This window comes from Ranitomeya imitator, chromosome 8 (genome assembly GCF_032444005.1).
Source record: "Ranitomeya imitator isolate aRanImi1 chromosome 8, aRanImi1.pri, whole genome shotgun sequence".
In the NCBI taxonomy this organism is placed as follows: Eukaryota; Metazoa; Chordata; class Amphibia; order Anura; family Dendrobatidae; genus Ranitomeya; species Ranitomeya imitator.
The window spans coordinates 71,449,378-71,462,776 of record NC_091289.1 but is presented as its reverse complement, the minus strand read 5'-3'; positions in this window follow the sequence as shown (position 1 = coordinate 71,462,776).

The window sequence follows — 13,399 nt, the reverse complement described above, 5'->3', positions numbered from 1 at the left end:
GTGCAATTTCTTCTGAGTACGACGATACTCCATATGTGAGGGTAAACCACTGTTTGGGCGCACCGCAGAGCTTGGAAGAGGAGGAGTGCCGTTTTACTTTTTCAATGCAGAATTGGCTGGAATTGAGATCGGACGCCATGTCGCGTTTGGAGAGCCCCTGATGTGCCTAAACAGTAGAAATCCCCCACAAGTGACACCATTTTGGAAACTAGACCCCTTAAGGAACTTATCTAGATGAGTGGTGAGCACTTTAAGCCCCCAGGTGCTTCACAGAAGTTTATAGCGTAGAGCCGTGAAAATAAAAAAATCCTTTTTTTTTCCTCCAAAAATGATTTTTTTAGCCTGCAATTTTTTATTTTCTCAAGGGTAACAGGAGACATTGGACCCCAAAATCTGTTGACCAGTTTGTCCTGAGTACGCTGATACCCCATATGTGGGGGGGGGGCACTGTTTGGGCACCCATCGGGGCTCGGAAGGGAAGGAGCGCCGCTTGGAATGCAGACTTTGATGGGATGGTCTGCGGGCGTCATGTTGCTTTTGCAGAGCTCCTGATGTACCTAAACAGTAGAAACCCCCCACATGTGGCCCCATTTTGGAAACTAGACCCCCCAAAGAGCTTATCTAGAAGTGTGGTGAGCACTATCAACCCCCAACTGCTTCACAGAAGTTTATAATGTAGAGCCATGAAAATAAAAAAAATCATATTTTTTCCATGAAAATTATCTTTTCACCCCCACATTTTTACTTTCACAGGGGTAACAAGAGAAATTGGACCCCAAAATTTATTGTGCAATTTATGCTGAGTAGGCTGATACTGTTTGGGTGCATGGCAGAGCTCGGAAGGGAAGGAGCACAGTTTTGGAATGCAGATAGAATGGTCTGCGGGCATTGTGTTGCATTTGCAGAGCCCCTGATGTACCTAAACAGTAAAAAAAAAAACCACAAGTGACCCCATTTTGGAAACTAGACCCCCCAAGGAACTTATCTAGATCAGTGGTGAGAACTTTGAACCACCAAGTGCTTCACAGAAGTTTATAATGCAGAATCGTGAACGTAAAAAATATCTTTTTTTCCACAAAAAAGATTTTTTAGCCCCCAAGTTTTTATTTTCACAAGGGTAACAAGAGAAATTGGACCCCAAAAGTTCTTGGCCAATTTGTCCTGAGTATGCTGGTACCCCATGTGTGGGGGGACCACTGTTTGGGCGCACGGCAGAGCTCAGAAGGGAGGGAGCACCATTTTACTTTTTGAGCGCAAAATTGGCTGTCGTGTTTGGAGACCCCCTGATGTACCTAAACAGTGGAAACCCCCCAATTCTAACTCCAACCCACCCCTAATCCCAAGCCAATGCAGATGCATAATCCTAATCACAACCCTAACGATAATCACAACCCTAACCCTAAAACAACCCTAATCTCAACCGTAACCGTAAGGAAAAAAGGTTTAAGCATAATAACAGACAGGGATTCTTTACAGTAAGAGCAGTGAGACTATGGAACTCTCTGCCGTATGATGTTGTAATGAGTGATTCATTACTTAAATTTAAGAGGGGACTGGATACCTTTCTGGAAAAGTATAATGTTACAGGGTATATACACTAGATTCCTTGATAGGGCGTTGATCCAGGGAACTAGTCTGATTGCCGTATGTGGAGTCGGGAAGGAATTTTTTTCCCCAATGTGGAGCTTACTCTTGCCACATGGGTTTTTTTTGCCTTCCTCTGGATCATCATGTTAGGGCATGTTAGGTTAGGCTATGGGTTGAACTAGATGGACTTATAGTCTGCCTTCAACCTTAATAACTATGTAACTATGTAACCATAACCCTAATCAAAACCCTAAATCCAACACGCCCCTTGTTAGGACTGGCGGAACGCACCAAGTATAAGGTGTAATGGTATTAGGTGCGTTCGCCGTCCGAGGTCCAGCGTGCAGGTGAAAACCCTGCTGCTAGTAGAGACGGACGAGATGGCGGTACAATATGAATACACACTTGGGTTAACTTCACCCAGTGTGAAGGAAGCGAACCCTGTTGAGTCACAGGGCCGCAGTACCGCACCAAGAGAATATATTTAGAGGCACGAGAGTGCGTGCGGTGCCGCACTGGCGGACGCCACTAACCACCCAGGCTTGGGTTAGGAAAGCGCAGAGAAAGCGCACGGCACCGCACTGGCGGTCACAGCAATAAGACGCTGTAATGTGTGTACCGTGCTGATGGCTAAGTCGGGCGCTAGGTAGCAACCATACACCTTCCGCGAGCAGTCATACAGTAGGGACGGGATTTTAAAGGGACTCTGTCACCTGAATTTGGCGGGACTGGTTTTGGGTCATATGGGCGGAGTTTTCGGGTGTTTGATTCACCCTTTCCTTACCCGCTGGCTGCATGCTGGCTGCAATATTGGATTGAAGTTCATTCTCTGTCCTCCATAGTACACGCCTGCGCAAAGCAATCTTGCCTTGTGCAGGTGTGTACTATGGAGGACAGAGAATGAACTTCAATCCAATATTGCAGCCAGCATGCAGCCAGCGGGTAAGGAAAGGGTGAATCAAACACCCGAAAACTCCGCCCATATGACCCAAAACCAGTCCCGCCAAATTCAGGTGACAGGTTACCTTTAAAGAACGACTTTCACTCACAACACACACACATTTACAAAAGACAATACTAGCGCATGGCCGTGCGGCCATGCGAGGCTTAAATAGCTGCAGCATGTTTACGACCTTCCAAAGAAGGACCAATGGAGTGCTGCAGCACCTGAGCATGTGACCCTGGATCTCCACTGAGAGATCTCGCCCTGGGCATGCTCAGAATGCAAAGCAGGATTTAGTCCTAGCAGCTACAAGGACCTTAGCTGCAGTATCTGATCATGTGACCCTCGATCTCCACTGAGAGATCTTACTCTGGGCATGCTCAGAATGTGAAAAGCAGGACTTAGCCCCAGAAACGTCCGCTCGCCGCTGCCCAGCACTGACTTCAATGGGAGAAGCAGGAAACGCAGCAGTAACTCTAAGCACAGAGTCAGACTGAGCGAGACGCTGGGATCGACGTCTCTGCTGAGCAAGCTCCACTGCGGCAGGAGAAGAATGGGAGACCGCAGCGGAGCTGGCCCGAGATTCCCCCTGTGCAGAGGCAGGAACTCGACCCCTAACATTACCCCCCCTCCTAGGGCCCCCCCCCTCCTTGGGCCTCGCTACGTTCGAAGGCAGCAAAGAATTTTTTACCACGTACCACCTTGTACCCCAAAATAGCGTTCACCTCGTAATCATCCGTAGACGAACCCGATGTCCCGGCAGATGACTCAGAAAAACCGGGACATGTATACGGGCTTAAGGAGGGACACATGAAAGGTGTCGGTGATACCAAGGCGTGGAGGAAGGGCCAGACGGTAGACCACAGGATTAACCTGTTCGAGGACCTTGAAGGGACCCAAGTAGCGAGGTGCAAACTTAGTGGACTCTACACGCAGCCTGATGTTACGGGCGGAGAGCCACACTAAATCGCCAGGAGCAAAGGTCAGGGCAGGGCGCCGATGTGCATCGGCGGAGGACCTCATTCTCTCCTTTGAGGCCCGAATGGCATCCTGAGTGCGGTCCCAAATGTCCCGTGCCTCCACTGCCCAGTCTGCCACCCTGGAGTCAGCAGAGGACACGGGCATAGGCACAGGAACCCTCGGATGCTGGCCGTAATTAAGGAGGAAAGGTGTCTGACCAGTGGAGTCGGCTACAGCGTTGTTATTATTATATAAAACAGCGCGCAGGCGCTAAATATACCTGAGGATAAGTGTGGCGGTGGACTTAGGTCACTACGCTTCGGCTATGGGTCTAGCCATAAAAAGGGCCGGCGAGGTTTTAAACTTAAAATTAAAACCCTAAACCCCCCCCCCCCTCCCCCTATCTCTCCTCCCAACCGGCTCCCCCGCCCCTTTCTTGGTGCGAGATAGCGATGCCCTGTGGATTGTGGCCATACGCATGCGCTAATTATCTGCGGCGGTGCAGTATGGATATATCCGGGGACGTCAAAATGTCTAACAGATTCAGGGGCTGGGGAATGATGTCGGCAGTAAGACATAATCTGAATATCTTAACAAAATAAAATAAAAATTATCGCACTGATCATCCATGCGCAAGCGCGGTAAAATATTGAGAGATGTGCGCAGATAGTAATGTCTTATGGATTGTGGTCATACGCATGCGCTAACAATCTGCGGCGGTGTAGTATGGCTCTATCCGGGGACGTCAAAATATCTAACAAATCTAGGGGGCTGGGAAATTATGTCCGTAGTAAGGCATTGTCCGAGTGTCTTAATGAAACAAACGTTATCACACTGATCATCCGTGCGCAAGCGCAGTAAAATATCGGGAGATGTGCGCAGCTGCAGGATGTGGGGCTGTAGCATGCGCAGTGAGAACAAGCGGGGGATAACCCGGAAGTGGCGCTGGTCGATTAGCGCGTCCCCGGAAGTGATGGGGCAGCGGGGACCCGGACGCCGGCCTGCCACTGGCGGGGTCTCAGGCGAGCCAGCGGGAGCAGGCGCAGTGATGCCGGACTCACCGGACATGCGCAGGTAGGGGGCGTGGCGATCTAGTCCACCGCTATGGCGGCAGTGGGTTAAAAAGAGCGGCTTTGCTGGGGGCTACTCAGCCATGACACCGCATCAGGACACACGTCAGGGAATCTTGCCTCCTGAGGAGCCCGCGGAGGGCGAAACGCGTTGAGGCGCTGTGGTCTAGGGCAAAGGACGTACAGAGGGAGATAAGTGCTCACAATGTATCATCTAGAGTTGTGATTACACATGTATGGGCGACACTAGTCTACGGGTTCAGCTAGGGTCAAGGGGATCGGCCATGACTGGCAGCATGTACCTGTATGAGACTGTGCCCCTATAAGCACTCCCCGGCAAATACGTCTGCATTGATGTGCCCTATGTGTTCTGCACGTTGTTTTTACTTTGTGGGGATCTAGTGTTCCCTTAGTACAGGAGCTTCTCTGTTTAGCCTGTAGTGGGCCCTAGGCTGTGGGTAGTGGGTGTCCCGTGGCTATCATAGGGTGCATTAGTAACCCAGGGACAGCCGCCGCGGAGTGGGGGCGCCACAACGCTCCCTCGTAGGGTGTCAACCTCCACAGCCAGGTAGGGTAGAAGCATAGTACTAATCAGGGATTCATAGTACCCCCCCCAATTTTAACTTAGTGTTTTGTTTTGAGCACATTTTTTGTTTGTTTATTTTTGTCCGTTTTTTGCGGTGTGAACCAATATAGGTTCTTTGCATTTATGAATAAAGATTTGTTATTTTAGGATAGTTTATGATAGTCTCTTGAGATCCTATGGTATTATATTAGTTTCTGAAATTTTGATTATTCAAAGTTGGAATGGCCGGCTTCCTTAAAGGCCCCATTAACTCAGATTTTTGGCTGGAAGATGCAAATCAGGCATTCAGTATTGGGGGCACGCATGACACTAATACGGGTCCTCTAGCTCTTAAAAATTTGTTCAATGAAGTATATGGTGGGTACAAAGAGTATTTGAAATCCTGGTGGGAGATTAGAACACTAGAGAATTATATTAAAAATCGGATTGTCCCCAGAGGTTTAAGGATAAACATCTCTCCCTCCCCAAGAGTGGCTTCCTCTGAATTTATGAATATATGGGTACGGGAATCAGTAGAATCATCACTGAGATTTATGAACATCTTATTAGTAGAAGAGAAAAAAGTGTTTGAGAAAGCCAATAGCGAATTAAATCAGCTTATCGAGCGTGCCCTTAAGAGTAAAAGCGATCCTGACTTCAATAGAAGAGAGGGACTGCTACAAACATCTGTAGAGAGATATCAAGCACTGCTAAAGAAAGGAAGACACTGCAATTCCTGAGAGATTTGAAGGACTTCAGTGAAAATCAGGTTCTCAATTTCCAAACAGACAGACAGTCCGAGGCGTCATCCTCGGACATTGATACCTCGGACACAGAGAGAACAGGCCCTAGAGGGGTCAGGGTACAACAGTTTCGGGGGGCCACACATAGACTGAGATGGCAGAAGGGGAGAGGGAAAACAGGAAAAAGAGGAAGAGGAGCATACAACGGGACAGCAGGAATGTCTGCCTCCTTTCCACACAGTGGGGGAGTGGCATCTACACAACCATCCTCATCCTCCTCCGTACCATCTTTTTTGGAGCAGGGTGCGAGAACAGGATACGGATTGAGAACTCGATTCAACCAATAAAAGGTCAGATCGTGAACCTGTCCTCGCACATACTCACTGATAATGAAATGCGTGTTTTGTCTAGGGGCCTCAATTTTGTACCAACCAACAAATACAACTGCTTCGAATGGGTGAAAGATTTGAACCTATTTTGTAGGAAGCTAAAGTGGAAAAAGTTTTTTCAGCATAACACTCGGGAAGAATGCCAACAATATGGCCTGGGGTGTGAGGATGTAGAGGGATACCAGGCACTCAGGGATCTCCTCAGAGAGAATGACAGAGCCCCACAAGGTGGAAAAGGTCCATTTACATCCTTGAAAAACAAGAGCACAAGGATGCCACCGCAGGGAGACACAAGTAACATCGACATCTTTGCACTACTGGTGGAAAGGGACCTGAGGAAATTACACAGTGTGGGGGGGAGAAGGGAACATGTCAGAGAGTGAATGTTTGGCCCTGGATACCCTTAAAAAGAATGAACGGATAATAATTAAACCCTCAGATAAGGGGGGGAATCTGGTTATTCTAAACCACACTGAGTATAGGTCAATGTGTCAATCCATCTTAAATGACAGAGATACATATGAGATTCTAGACCACAGTCAAATGGGGATTTTCGGGGAGGAATTAAGAACATTACTAGAGGGGGCCCTCTCCCGGGATCTTATCTCTAAACAGGAGTTTGACTTTCTGCTACCCAAATATCCACTCATGGCTACGTTTTATGCACTCCCGAAGATTCACAAGGGGCTGAATCCATTAAAGGGACGACCCATAGTGTCGGGAGTAGATTCCCTGCTACAGAACTGTGGGATTTATGTGGATCAAATCTTGCGCCCATTTGTGGTGGCCACTCCATCGTATCTGAGGGACACAGCGGACTTACTGTTGAAATTGGAAGGAATACATCTGGAGGGGGAGTACTGGTTGGCATCCATTGACATAGAGGCCTTATACAGCAGTATACTACACGAGGCAGGAATTAGAGGAGTACAGTTCTATTTACAACAAAGGTCGGTGGCTTGCAGGGAGCATAACACATTTGTACTGTCCCTTTTGGAATTTACACTTACCCATAACACCTTTATGTTTGATGGAAGGCACTTCCACCAGCTCAGGGGCACAGCGATGGGGAGTCCCTGTGCCCCATCGTATGCAAATCTGTTCCTGAGCTGGTGGGAGGAGACGGTGGTGTTTGGGGGCGACGCTGGATGGTGGCAAGACTCCATCCTTGTATGGTACAGTTTTATCGACGACGTGTTTGTAATATGGACAGGAACGAGAGAGACATTTGGGGACTTCTTAGGGGACCTCAATCAAAACGATCTAGGGCTCAGGTTCACCTCAGAAATTCAAAAACAGGAACTGGCCTTCTTGGATGTCACCATCAAAAAAGAGTCTAGGGGGGGAATCTCCACAGGGATATATCGGAAGCCGACTAGTACCAATAGCCTTTTGCACTGGCAAAGCCACCATCCGACCCCCCTTAAAGGGAACCTGTCACCTGAATTTGGCGGGACCAGTTTTGGGTCATATGGGCGGAGTTTTCAGGTGTTTGATTCACCCTTTCCTTACCCGCTGGCTGCATGCTGGCCGCAATATTGGATTGAAGTTCATTCTCTGTCCTCCGTAGTACACACCTGCGAAAGGTAATCTTGCATTGCGCAGGCGTGTACTACGGAGGACAGAGAATGAACTTCAATCCAATATTTCGGCCAGCATGCAGCCAGCGGGTAAGGAAAGGGTGAATCAAACACCTGAAAACTCCGCCCATATGACCCAAAACTGGTCCCGCCAAATTCAGGTGACAGGTTCCCTTTAAGAGAGGGATTCCCAAGGGCCAGTTCCTGAGGCTGAAGAGAAACTGTTCCAGGATAGATCTGTTTAACAGGCAAGCAGGGGACATGTACAGAAGATTTAGGGAAAAAGGATACCCGAGACATGTACTTGACACTGCTTATGAACATGCCAAAAAAACAGACAGACAAAAACTTCTACAAAGTAAGGGAAGAGATGAGAAAGGAAAGGAGGACTTAAGGATAATTGGCACTTATGACATCAGGCATCAGGAAATCCGTAAAATATTACTTAAACACTGGGACATCATTAGACTGGATCCAGAATTGAGCGAGGTGGTGGGGGAATACCCCAGCATTACGTTCAGGAAAGGGAAGTCGCTTAGAGACATGCTGGTACATAGCCAATATAGAAGACCTGAACCAAGTGGCACCTGGTTGGATAGAAAGCCATGTGGCTTCTTCAAATGTTGCAACTGTAGTATGTGTAGATGGATGGAACCAGGGAAATCATTTCGTAGCTCAGCCACAGGGAGAGTATACTATCAGAGGAACTTCTCCAATTGTAAAACTACAGGGGTGGTGTATATGGCGAAATGCTCATGCCCGAAAGATTATGTAGGCAAAACCAAAAGGGAATTTAGGAGACGAGTGGGGGAACACATGGGGGACATCAGAAACAATCGGGACACCCCACTAGCAAAACATATACAAACCCATCACGGGGGTGATGTCAAGAGTGTGACCTTTACCGTCATCGAGGTGGTCAACATCAACCCCAGAGGGGGTAATACAGATAAGACCATTCTAAGGAGAGAGTGTGAATGGATATTCAGAATGGGGAGTCTTGAACCTAAGGGACTGAACGATCAATTGTCATATGCCTGTTTCTTGTAGCACAGTCAAAATAAGGGTATTGGATAGGGGTCAATAATTTAATAGCCGTGCATTTGTCTAACTTCTGTCTGGAGTCTCCCGATGTAATAGGGGAGCGGCATGGATCGATGTGCAATATCAAGATATCAATGTTATATGTCCCGCTCTTATAGCCCTATACACCCTCCTATCAATAGCAGGTCCGCATAATCCTCTAGGTACATGATCATGCCACTGGCGGGCGGATATGCCTGACCAGAAATATCGGAATAGGTGTCCGCCAGTGACGTCATCAGTGGGTCCTGTGGGATATATAAAACAGCGCGCAGGCGCTAAATATACCTGAGGATAAGTGTGGCGGTGGACTTAGGTCACTACGCTTCGGCTATGGGTCTAGCCATAAAAAGGGCCGGCGAGGTTTTAAACTTAAAATTAAAACCCTAACCCCCCCCCTCCCCCTATCTCTCCTCCCAACCGGCTCCCCCGCCCCTTTCTTGGTGCGAGATAGCGATGCCCTGTGGATTGTGGCCATACGCATGCGCTAATTATATGCGGCGGTGCAGTATGGATATATCCGGGGACGTCAAAATGTCTAACAGATTCAGGGGCTGGGGAATGATGTCGGCAGTAAGACATAATCTGAATATCTTAACAAAATAAAATAAAAATTATCGCACTGATCATCCATGCGCAAGCGCGGTAAAATATTGAGAGATGTGCGCAGATAGTGATGTCTTATGGATTGTGGTCATACGCATGCGCTAACAATCTGCGGCGGTGTAGTATGGCTCTATCCGGGGACGTCAAAATATCTAACAAATCTAGGGGGCTGGGAAATTATGTCCGTAGTAAGGCATTGTCCGAGTGTCTTAATGAAACAAACGTTATCACACTGATCATCCGTGTGCAAGCGCAGTAAAATATCGGGAGATGTGCGCAGCTGCAGGATGTGGGGCTGTAGCATGCGCAGTGAGAACAAGCGGGGGATAACCCGGAAGTGGCGCTGGTCGATTAGCGCGTCCCCGGAAGTGATGGGGCAGCGGGGACCCGGACGCCGGCCTGCCACTGGCGGGGTCTCAGGCGAGCCAGCGGGAGCAGGCGCAGTGATGCCGGACTCACCGGACATGCGCAGGTAGGGGGCGTGGCGATCTAGTCCACCACTATGGCGGCAGTGGGTTAAAAAGAGCGGCTTTGCTGGGGGCTACTCAGCCATGACACCGCATCAGGACACACGTCAGGGAATCTTGCCTCCTGAGGAGCCCGCGGAGGGCGAAACGCGTTGAGGCGCTGTGGTCTAGGGCAAAGGACGTACAGAGGGAGATAAGTGCTCACAATGTATCATCTAGAGTTGTGATTACACATGTATGGGCGACACTAGTCTACGGGTTCAGCCAGGGTCAAGGGGATCGGCCATGACTGGCAGTATGTACCTGTATGAGACTGTGCCCCTATAAGCACTCCCCGGCAAATACGTCTGCATTGATATGCCCTATGTGTTCTGCACGTTGTTTTTACTTTGTGGGGATCTAGTGTTCCCTTAGTACAGGAGCTTCTCTGTTTAGCCTGTAGTGGGCCCTAGGCTGTGGGTAGTGGGTGTCCCGTGGCTATCATAGGGTGCATTAGTAACCCAGGGACAGCCGCCGCGGAGTGGGGGCGCCACAACGCTCCCCCGTAGGGTGTCAACCTCCACAGCCAGGTAGGGTAGAAGCATAGTACTAATCAGGGATTCATAGTACCCCCCCAATTTTAACTTAGTGTTTTGTTTTGAGCACATTTTTTGTTTGTTTATTTTTGTCCGTTTTTTGCGGTGTGAATCAATATAGGTTCTTTGCATTTATGAATAAAGATTTGTTATTTTAGGATAGTTTATGATAGTCTCTTGAGATCCTATGGTATTATATTAGTTTCTGAAATTTCGAACTCTGCCCATGGTAATAAAGATGCCCAGTCATCCTGCCTGGCAGAAACAAAATGTAGATATGTGACCAGAGTCTGATTGGCCCTCTCTACCAACCCATTCGTCTCGGGATGATATGCGGAAGAGAAATTTAACTCAATGCTGAGAAGACGACAAAGCTCTCTCCAGAACCGAGACGCAAACTGGGGACCCCGGTCACTGACAATTTTGTCTGGCATGCCGTGTAGGCGGAAGATGTGTCTTATGAACAACGCTGCCAAGGCCCGTGCAGAAGGTAACCATGGTAGCGGCACCAAATGCACCATTTTCGAGAAATGATCGGTAATAACCCAAATGACGGTACAGCTGCGAGACTTGGGCAAACCCACTACAAAGTCCATCCCGACCATCTCCCAGGGCCTGTCTGCCACCGGCAAGGGATAGAGTAACCCAGACGGCCGTTGTCGAGGAGACTTATTTTTGGCGCATGAGACACACGCCAGAACGTAATCTCTGACATCTCGGAGCATATGCGGCCACCAGTACGTCCTCGCCAGCAGCTCAGATGTCCTTTTTGTCCCAAAGTGTCCACCCACCCTGGAGGAATGAGCCCAAGAGAGAACCTCCGGTCGCAAATTTATGGGCACAAAAGTATTGCCCGGAGGCACAGACTCAAGCGACATCGGAGCCATGGTTCTCAAGCTCTCAGAAGGAACAATAAGCCGAGGCTCTCCTTCCTCCTCCTCAGATGACACAACAGAGCGAGAAAGGGCATCAGCTCAAATATTCTTCTCCCCAGTGAGATAATGGAGGGTGAAGTGGAATCGGGAGAAGAATAAGGACCATCTGGCCTGGCGAGAATTTAGCCGCTGGGCTGTTTGCAAATATAGCAAATTTTTGTGGTCTGTGAAAACCTGAAAGGGAAAACAAGCCCCCTCCAAGAGATGTCTCCACTCTGAGAAAGCCAATTTCATCGCTAGCAACTCCCTGTCCCCGATGGAATAATTCCTCTCCGCTGGTGTGAAGGTCTTGGAGAAGAAGAAGCACGGATGCTTCCGACCTTGAGCATCCTTTTGGAAGAGGACTGCTCCAGCACCAACGGAAGAGGCATCCACCTCCATTATAAACGGCTTATCGACATCGGGACGATGTAGGATGGGAGCGCTAGCAAAATGAGACTTAGTAGAAGAAAAGGCCCTGTAGACGTCTTCAGACCACACTTTGGGATTTGCTCCCTTCTTGGTGAGGGCTACCAAGGGAGCTACCAGAGTTGAGAAGTGGGGAATGAACTGGCGGTAATAATTAATGAACCCCATAAAGCGCTGCACCGCCTTATGAGAATGGGGCTCTTGCCAGTCCATCACAGCCTGTAGTTTGGCAGGATCCATAGCCAATCCCTGGGCGGAGATGATATAGCCCAGGAACGGTAAAGACTCCTGCTCAAACATACACTTCTCCAACTTTGCATAAAGAGAGTTTACCCGTAGGAGGTCGAAGACTCTGCCAACATCTCTCCGGTGGGAGTCAATGTCTGGAGAAAAGATGAGAATATCATCCAGATAGACTACAACCGAGGTGGAAAGCATATCCCGGAAGATGTCGTTGACAAAGTCTTGGAAAACGGCTGGGGCATTACAGAGCCCGAAGGGCATCACCAGATACTCATAGTGCCCATCTCTGGTGTTAAACGCCGTTTTCCATTCGTCCCCCTCACGGATACGAATCAGGTTGTAAGCACCCCGCAGATCTAGTTTGGTAAACACCCTTGCTCCCCGAAGCCTATCGAAAAGCTCAGATATCAAGGGCAAAGGATATTTGTTCTTAACGGTGATAGCGTTAAGACCCCTGTAGTCTATGCATGGACGTAGTTCCCCATTCTTCTTCTGCACGAAAAAGAACCCTGCCCCAGCAGGTGACACTGACTTCCTGATGAACCCTCTTGCCAGATTCTCTTGAATGTACTGAGACATTGCCTCCGTCTCCGGGAGAGATAATGGATAGACTCGACCCCGGGGAGGCTCAGCACCAGGCAAGAGATCAATAGGACAGTCATAGGGGCGATGGGGCGGAAGGGTCTCCGCCACCTTTTTGGAGAACACGTCTGCATACGACCTATATTGCTTGGGGAGAGAGGATAGATCTGCGGGTACCTCTGTAGTAGCAACCTGAACGCACTCTCGGTGACACCTACCCCCACATGATTCACCCCATCCCAGAATTCTGCCTGAGGACCACTCGATGTGAGGAGAGTGGTACCGTAACCAAGGTATCCCCAACAGGACCTCATCAATCCCCTCAGGAATGATGAGCAGAGATATAATCTCCTGATGGGATGGTGACATGGACAGAGTAAAAGGAATGGTCTGATGTGTTATCTGTGCGGGCAGTGTCGACCCATTCACCACTCGTACCGTTACTGGTTGAAGTAGCATAACCAGGGGTATTGCGTGACGTTGGGCGAAGGCAGAAGACATAAAATTGCCCTCCGCCCCAGAATCCACGCAGAGGTCTACCGAGTGGGAGGATGAGCCTAATGTTATTGTCCCCTTAAAGGACAATTTGGAGGCAAACGTCGCCGTGTCTAGTGCACCTCCACCTACTACCACTAGACGCTGACGTTTCCTCGACCGCTGGAG